General features: G+C 29.9%; 1 pseudogene; it reads right to left on the bottom strand.

Annotated features, from left to right (window-relative positions):
- On the bottom strand, positions 761-1,887 carry LOC104736654 (annotated as a pseudogene).

Raw genomic sequence — 9,249 nt, 5'->3', positions numbered from 1 at the left:
TTATAATAAGATTAACTCCTTGTTGCTGTTGAGTGTTGACCCTTGTCCCTCGAGGCCTCGACTGCTGATCCATTGCTAACTCTCTTAGTACATCATAGATGCTGATTTCCAAATCCGGACCTTTAATTTTTTTATTTTGAGACAATAGTTGTTTCATTCGTTCAAATTGAAACCAAGTATAAAGAGGACAAGGATTCAAAGAACATAGAAAGGCAATCTCCAATGCCACAATTAAATCTTAAGGTACATTTTTCCACCAACAAATCGATGGATTACATGATGATCACTTTCAAAAGACGAGGTGACGTTGATGAAGGAGTTGTAAGAGAAGCGATATATAAATTGTATTGGTTACCTAATGACTACTATATATACATATGTGGTAAACCCTCACATCTAATACAATTTAAGCATGCTATTCTCATAGGAGTCAGGGCCATGATTCTCGCCGAAGAGCTACTTGAAGTAGAGCATACGCCAGGATTCGGGAGACTTCGGTTTCATAAATGGCCAAGCTAAGGATCTTCCATGACCACAACCAAACCTTCCACAATTTGGAAGCAAACACAGGAAACAAAGGTTTGTTCATTATTTTCTGTATTAGTTCTGTGGTTTTTTTTTTTTCTTCGGTTCTGTCTCATGTCTATAAAACATGTATAGATTTTAGCTAGGATAAAACAGATTGATATTTTGATCCATGTAACATAGTAATATACACTCAACAATCAAAGGTAAAGACAACACATCATTGGTCATGCATTTATAGACATACTTCTCCGACGAAATTAAAATCATCAAAGTAAGTTTGGTTGTCCATGAAGTTAAACCACTCGTCGTACTCATTGTTAGGACAAAATATAGGTGAGGTAGATTCAGCCATCTGTCTCCACAAATCGGAATCTCTGTTTGCGTCTTCAAATCCGCATGGTATATCCTGTTGAGGATATTGATCAAATGTTTGTGATTTGGTTACCTCCTGAGTCACTCCGCCCGTGGTTGAGATGTGAGTTTGGTCGTTATTACGAAGAAGAGACTCTAGAGGAGATAACATATCGTTGTTCTGAAGAAACTTAGAAGTTATATCATCAAAGTCATCATGGTCGAGAAAGAATTGGATCTCGTCGAGTTCATTAACCTCTGGTTTTGTGTGCATAGACTGATCTTGGGGATGTGACCAACTAGCTGAGTCATGGTTGTCTTTTAACTCTGAATGCACTTCTTCGTGAGCTCCTTCACAGTTCTTTTCATGATGATCTTCTGCTTTTGTGCTTTGGTCATGAGTGCTAGAGATTGATGAAGAAGAAGAAGATGGAGTACTACTGAGTCGTTTCTTGAGATGAGTGTTCCAAATGTTCTTGATCTCGTTGTCGGTTCTCCCGGGTAAGAAGGAAGCTATCTTTGACCACCTGATCATATATATATATATATATATATATATCAATTAGTCTCTCTCTACATACTAATGTCTAATATAAGTATATTATAAGGAAATTAGATGAGTAGGGATATATGTGTACAAACTTGTTTCCAAGGGTTTGGTGATAGTGAATGATAGCATCTTCCTCCTCTTTGCTTAAGTTGCCTCGCTTCACGTCCGGTCTCAAATAGTTTATCCATCTCAGTCGGCAACTCTTCCCACATATCTCATCAATCCTATATACATATATATATATCAGTCATTTAATTAGTTACTGAAAACTATAAAGTAGTAATACTATTACTGAAACTTGCATGAATAAAATACTAACCAGCAAGCTTGGGAAGAGATCTCCAATTCTGATGGCCATGTTTTTGGATAAAGGTGATGAGAATGAGATCTTCTTGAGGGCTCCATGGCCCTCTCTTCACTTTGTTCTTGTCGCAGCATGGTGCTCTTCCTTTCCCCATTCTCAATAACAACAGTTATTTCTCTCAAGCTATCTTCACTTTGTGATCTTTCTGTTACACTGTAAATGCAATTGTCATGTTTTTTATTATCATCCGGAGCTCCTATATATATTATATAACCTGGTTCTTTACGTCAGATGTTCTATAATTATTAATTAGAGATTAGAGTTTTCACTCCATTCAATAAAAAACAAAAAAACTTATTTAGTTGAGCCTTGACCTTGAGGCACTTCACTCGCAGAGAGAGCCCAAAACTCCAAAAGCATGGAACGTACGGAAGTGAACGGTAATTTAACTGTTGATTATTGTGATTAACCTCAATTTTGATTTTTTTTTTATATGTCGGTGTACAGATTACAATGTCCTCGAATAATTATAGTGATTTTTTTTTGCTTGATTCATTGATGAGTCACGGAAAAATTTGTATATTAGCTTCATAGCTTGAGCATCATGACGGAAATAGTTAAAAATTGTTTTAACCTTTCTGAATTATTCAGTTTAAAATTATTTTTATTCAAGAAGATTTTCGACTTTTAATTTTTATGCATTCATCAATGACGGCAATACTTTAGATTATGATATGAACCAGCATTGTAAACTTCAGAGGATGTTTGTGTCTGTGTAAAAGGCCACGAGGGCCATGCCACAAACAAACGTAGCACCAATTGAAGTAATAAATAGAATAAATATTTATTCCTAATTGATAGTATTAGTTTGTTTATTGTTTATTAATCATGACACTTTTAAAAACACTTAATTATTACAAAAAAAAACCACTTTGCAGAGAGTTGAAGTCAGACACGCATAGAATTGTACAAGTAACACGACGTCGCGAGGAAGAAGTGCTAAACACACAGGTTTCTCACAAGCTCTTAATTTGCTATTTTTTATTAAGTCATACATGTTGACCCCTCCAAAGAACAAACTTGTTTATCTTGTACACGATTGTATGTGATTGGCGCCAATCATTACAAGTTTCAAGTTTATGTTTTTTATTTATCTTTGAACCATATGTAAACGTCACGTTGTTAAATTTTACCTTATGTCGAAGTTCTTGTATATTTTTTAATTTTTTAATTTTTTAATTACTAAAAGGTTCCGGGCATAGACTCAGGGCCGGCATTGATGCGGTGCAGGTGCTTTTGCACCAGGTTTCATTTGAAAAAAAAAAAATTAAAGCTTTGAGCCCTTAAGGTTTAATATTTTTTGATAAAAATGATTCTAAATTTATAAAATATACAATTAACACCTTAAAAAAATCAATTTTTTTTTTGCACCAGGTTCAACAACAACTTGAACCACGTCTGCCTAGACCGTATATCCCCAGAACCATAACATTTTATATGGTATCTTCCCAAACGCAGAGTATTTTATTTCATATGTATGTGTATTGTATAATATATATACAGGACCCTTCATATGTATTTTATAAATATTTCTGTACTTGTATATTCGTACTTACAAGCGAAGTACCTATGCTGATTTTGTTTGGAAGTTGGGAATGGGAGGCATGGAGTATTCGTACTTCCACACATTTTATTAGTAACTTTATTTGCTAAGAAGATTACCTCACTATAACACATTATTTAACCTCACTATATAAAAAAAAGAGTTAAAAGTCTTGAGAGTCTTGCTTGTCTAACCAAAATAGAGGATGGTATTCCTATTTTAGTACATCATGCATGCATTAGACCGATATAAAATTGCATACTTACGTGTTTAAAATAAATTAGATTTTATACGGAATACGGATGATCGATAGGTTTTTGGCGCAATCTCACATCGAAGCCTATTGGCGTGGGTTTGAAGTCTTAGCCATGCCATATGTCATGCCATATTTTAAGTTATAGAATATTCTGAAAAACCTCATAGCAAGAAGATGTCTATATCTCCCTAAAACTGAATTGTTACTGAATTTTTCTTCTGTATTGCAGCATAAAATCATTGAGAGTGTTCTAAAACGTGGTAAGAAGCTGGGCAGCCTAGTGGATTACAAATCTATCTACCCCATGAATAATAATACTTTGATGAGGCCTAAGTTAAGGCCAATCATATCAAATCAAAAAAATTTGGGACATTTTAAATCTTACACGAATCGGTTATTCTACTATATTCATTGAGATCGAAAAGCATAAATATGAAACTAACTTTATAAAATATAAAGTATTACATTTTCACGCCATTGGTATCAAGAAAAATGTTTAATTTTTAAATAAAGGTAAAAATATAATTTTAATATTATACTAATAAAATCTCTCATATAATATTAATTTCCAAAAAAAAAATTCTCTCAAATTAATTATGGACAAAAATTACTAATTAATTTTAAAAAATTGTAAACCAATCAAAAATTTTTAAAAAGTAAGATTTATTTGTAAGTATCCAAATTATTATTTTAATAACTATATTTAGAAGATTTTGTTAAAATTTTAAATTATGATTCTCCTATCATTTTTCTTTTATTGCATTTACAAATTGTTTTAAATTATCAGATAACTAGAATTTGTACCCGCGCAAGCTCGGAATTTTAGTTGAAAACTTTTTCTATTAATATAAATTTTTGAGCTCTCATATAATCATTCAAAGTTGTGAGGGTAAATATATATATATATATATATATATATATATATATGTCATGTGGTAATATTAGAAAAAATAAATGACACTATGACTACTTTAAGAGTTGATTTCTTATTCATATTTCACTAAAACATTTTTAAAAGCTTTGATGTTGATCGATTGTTGATCTAATTGTATATATTATTTATTATAGATGTTGATACTAACATAACAATATTTCGTATAAATTTGAATATACCCAATCTCATGAATATTGTTTAGTGTAACGGTAAAATATAATTTTGTCGTCATTATTGATGATGCACTCCTTTTGACATCTACTTTTTCCATATTCTATTAGCTCACATATAACACATATTAGACTGTAAAATAATTTTCAAGATATATTATAACTATTTTCTCTTTAATTACTATCTTTCAATACTTAAATTTGGATTAGAAGCATTTGATTCAATTTATGAAATATCAAGTTTGTTTTCCTTTTGGATCATGTTATAAAATAATATTTCACTTTTAATTTTTATTTTCCTGTTTAAATTTTATAAAAAAATTACAGATTTTTTTTATTCTACCATAATTTTAAATTTTACTTCCATTCTAAAACTCAATAATACATAATTAAATTAAAAAATATATATATTCTACCATAAATTGAAATTTTACTTCTATTCTAAAACTCAATAATAAGCAATTACATCTATTTTTTATTCTACCATAAATGTAAAATTTACTTCCATTCTAAAACTCAATAATACATTTGAAATTTTAAATTATGATCTCTTTAATAGAAAATTTTAATGATATTATTACCCCTAATAAAAAATTATAGTATTGTTTTTTTATTTTAACATTTTATTTATTTTACATAATTATTTTTATTTAAACTTTCTATTAATTATAATTAACATAAATATGCACTAAATGAATATTTGAAATTTATTTTAAAGTACAAAATTGAATCCATGAGATTTAAAAATAGTGCTCGGTCTAGAGATTTTGGATGAAATAATGCTGAGCCTACAGATTTTTGATGAAATTTAGTTAATCAGTTTGTCATTTGAATGAATTTTTAAAGGTTTAGGTAGTGAATAGTTACCACATACCCAATGATTTTGTAAGTTACCATTCAGATTCTTTCCTCGTAAAGTGGACTTAAAAAATTATATATATTAAAAAACTGAAAAAACAAAAGTGGACAGATAAATAGAGGGACCGCATTTAGAAGCAAAAGTGGACAGACAAAGTGGTTTGCTTTTGACTGACCAATCAAAACTTTTTTTTTCTTTTGATTTTTTTGTATTTTACCAAACTGCTTCCACCATTTACTCTCATATTTTGCTACAAAATTTCACTACAAACAATACACAAAAAATCTTCTCAACATTTTTATTCTTTGTTCAGCTTGATCATTATAAAAAAAGGTTATGTCATTAATCAAGGTAAATAATATCTATTCAAATCATGTAAGTTTATCTTATATATTCACTTATTGATTCATTTTTTATTTTTTTGCTTCATTATAGTGATGTTTTCTAGGAGAAGAAATACAAACAATGGATCTCAACCTTCTACAAGAACACGGGTAAATTTCTATACAAAATATTGTTTGATATTTTTTTTTAGAAAACTTAAAGCTTGTTAGCTTATTTCATGATACATATATGCTTTAAATTATGTAAGTAGAAAAATTTACCAATTAGTAGCCCATTGTGAATATTTATATATCAATAGTTTATAAGTTTAAAATTTTAAAATATTGTCAAATAATTGATTAATGGTTCAATTTTTAAAAAATAAATATAACTAACACAGGCCAATAAATTTTCACTTTTTATTAAAAATATGATATATCTAGCTTCAATATTGAAATAAAAAATTATGTATTTTTAAATTTTTAAAATTAGTTAATTATTGTCAATTTTCATATTTAATTAGTTTACAATTTCATAAATTAAATATTGACACCATAATATTAAATAATTGATGCATATGTCTAATAGTATTTTAAGTTAATATAGCTAAAATGAAAAACTAGAGTTTAAACTTTTCAAAATATGACATATCTAATATTAAAAATAACCAAATAGACTTAATGATATATATATATAGATATATATGGAATTAATGATAGAAAATACTTTAATAAATATAACTAACACAGATTAATAGATTTTTACTTTTATTAAAAATATGACATATCTAGCTTCAATATTAAAATAAAAAATTATGTATTTTTGAATTTTTAAATGAGTTAATTATTGTGAATTAATTTTCATATTTAATGAGTTTACAATTTCATAAATTAAAATATTGATACCATAATATTAAATAACTGATGCATATGTCTAATAATTTTTTAAGTTAATATATCTAAGATGAAAAACTAGAGTTAAAACTTTTTAAAATATGACATATCTAATATTAAAAATCAACAAATAGAATTAATGATATATATATGCATAAAGCTGAACGTCGGTGGTCTCCTGATGAAGAGAAAACACTACTTAACCTATACGATGAAGCATTAGGAATGAATCAATATAGGTTTAAAGATCCTGGCCAAGCGGATAGATCATTTATAGTTCGTAAGATTATGGTAGAAGATGGATGGTGGAATGATCGTGAAACGATGGAAATAAAATTGAATTGATCAATGGAAGAAAGAGTTCAAATTGATTATGGCAGAAGATGGATGGTGGAATGATCGTGAACAGGTCCTTATTTTTTCCAATAATGGTTAAGATTGAAAATTTATAGAAAATTTTCTTATACAAATTTTTGATTTTAAGAGTTTAGCAAACTTGCATTGAACCGAGAACCACCAAAAGATTGGGAAACCAAGTCTCGTTGCTTTGTTTTCTTAGATGTGGGTTCGCAGCGTCAGTATTTTGTGCAACAAAAAAGAGCTGAAATTCGAAATGAACAGTCACATGACGGTGATAACAATGATGGTTCGGAGCCAAATGAGGTTCCAGAAACTCAAGAAAACGAGGAGACGTATCATGTGAACATTTATGATGATTCACAACCATCATATGAATTCTCACGTGAGGCTACCGAATCACAGTCACCAATTCGGATACTTGATCGTAGTGGGCGACAACATGCAAGAGCTGACCCATCATCTAGCCGAAGAACTGGGTCAAGGGGACCTAGCGGAACACGAGCACTGCGTAGAAGGCAAACTTTTGAATCGACCATCCAAGAGACAATGTCATCCATTAGAGACTTTCAAAGGGAAACCTATGAAAGACTACGCCCTGGTGCCTTTGACCGCGAAGATTATACCGAGTTTGAAAAGGCGGTCGAGATACTTGAGTTATTAGATATTCCAAGATAAAATGATTTATACATTCAATGCCTCTAACTTCTGAAGACTGATCTCTTTTGGCGTAATTACTGGATGTCATCAACTCGGTTTCAAACCAATGAGGATAGGATATTGTTAATGGAGTCTCTAACAAGATTTACAAGACATGGTGAACATATAGGAACCACTCGCCCACCAAGTGGATCGTCTACACCTCGATCATCTGATCCATCATCTGCAGGCAGTATGTCTATACATATAAGACAGAGAACTCCAATATATCAATTGATCCACCAACTACTGGTTTTCCACGGTTTTTGGCTCTCGGTATCCTAATAAGCAAGGATTTTTAGCTTCTTATAGGTCAACATAAAATAGAGTTGTGAGATATCAAATGTCACAGTTCTATACTGGTCCTCCTCCGAGAAATAAGGAAGAATTGTTTACTAGGTCTCATGCATCTCTTCGATCTATCATTGAACGCACTTTTGGGGTGTGGAAGAAGAAATGGAAAATTTTAACCGATTTTCCGAGATATGATATGGATATCCAAAAGAGAGTAATTGTTGCAACAATGGGTCTTCAGAATTTTATTAGAGTTTCAAATTTTACTGATGCAAATTTTTGGAAAATTTTACAGAAACTCTAAGTGAGGATCAAGACAATGCATCTTATGAGCTTGATGAAGCAGAGAATGCAGATGGACAACACATGGCGAACATTCGAGAAACTATCGCAACTATGTTATGGGAAAACTAGAGTATTTGATTTTATATTTGGGTTTGTGATTTTTTATATTTTCATATTTTTATTATGTTGTATTAAAAAAATTATATATTTTTTTAAAAAATTATAATCATATTTGAAGAATAGAATAAAAGTAGTCTAATTTGTCCGCCTTTTATCATTCGGTTCATAAAACCACCTTTTGGATCCGCTCCAACCGCTTTGTCCAGCTGTTTTGTCCACTGTGTTTGTTGTGTCCGCTCCGCTTTGACCGTTGTTACCATTCAGACCCTTATTAGAATCTTTAAGGTCCACAAAATTAAAGTTAACATTATATATATATAGATACATATGATATCATAAATAAAAATGTTGATTTTTGTTTTGTATATGTTGTGATTTGATATTTTAAAAACAAAAATATATTATTGAATTTATAAAGAAAAAAATAAATGTTTAAAATTTTAATGTTGTACCTAGACGGATTGGTAAAACTTGAATTAAGTAAATTTAATTCTGCAGTTATTGTTGTGATCTTTAGAAACTTCTAGTAGAAAACACAAAACGTGAAATAGAAAAAAAAAAAAAAAAAAAAAAAAAAANGAAAAAATACGATTACGGAACTAAGTTAGGCAAAAAAAAAAATAACAATATCCCTATATATATATATATGTAAATATGCTTTTTCTACTCTCTCAGTTTCTCTATTTCTCTGTTTTTCTATTTCTCTCTGTGGCTCTCTCTTA

This window comes from Camelina sativa, chromosome 13 (assembly GCF_000633955.1).
Source record: "Camelina sativa cultivar DH55 chromosome 13, Cs, whole genome shotgun sequence".
In the NCBI taxonomy this organism is placed as follows: Eukaryota; Viridiplantae; Streptophyta; class Magnoliopsida; order Brassicales; family Brassicaceae; genus Camelina; species Camelina sativa.
Note: the sequence above shows the minus strand (reverse complement) of the source record. Positions and strands in the feature narration are given on the sequence as shown.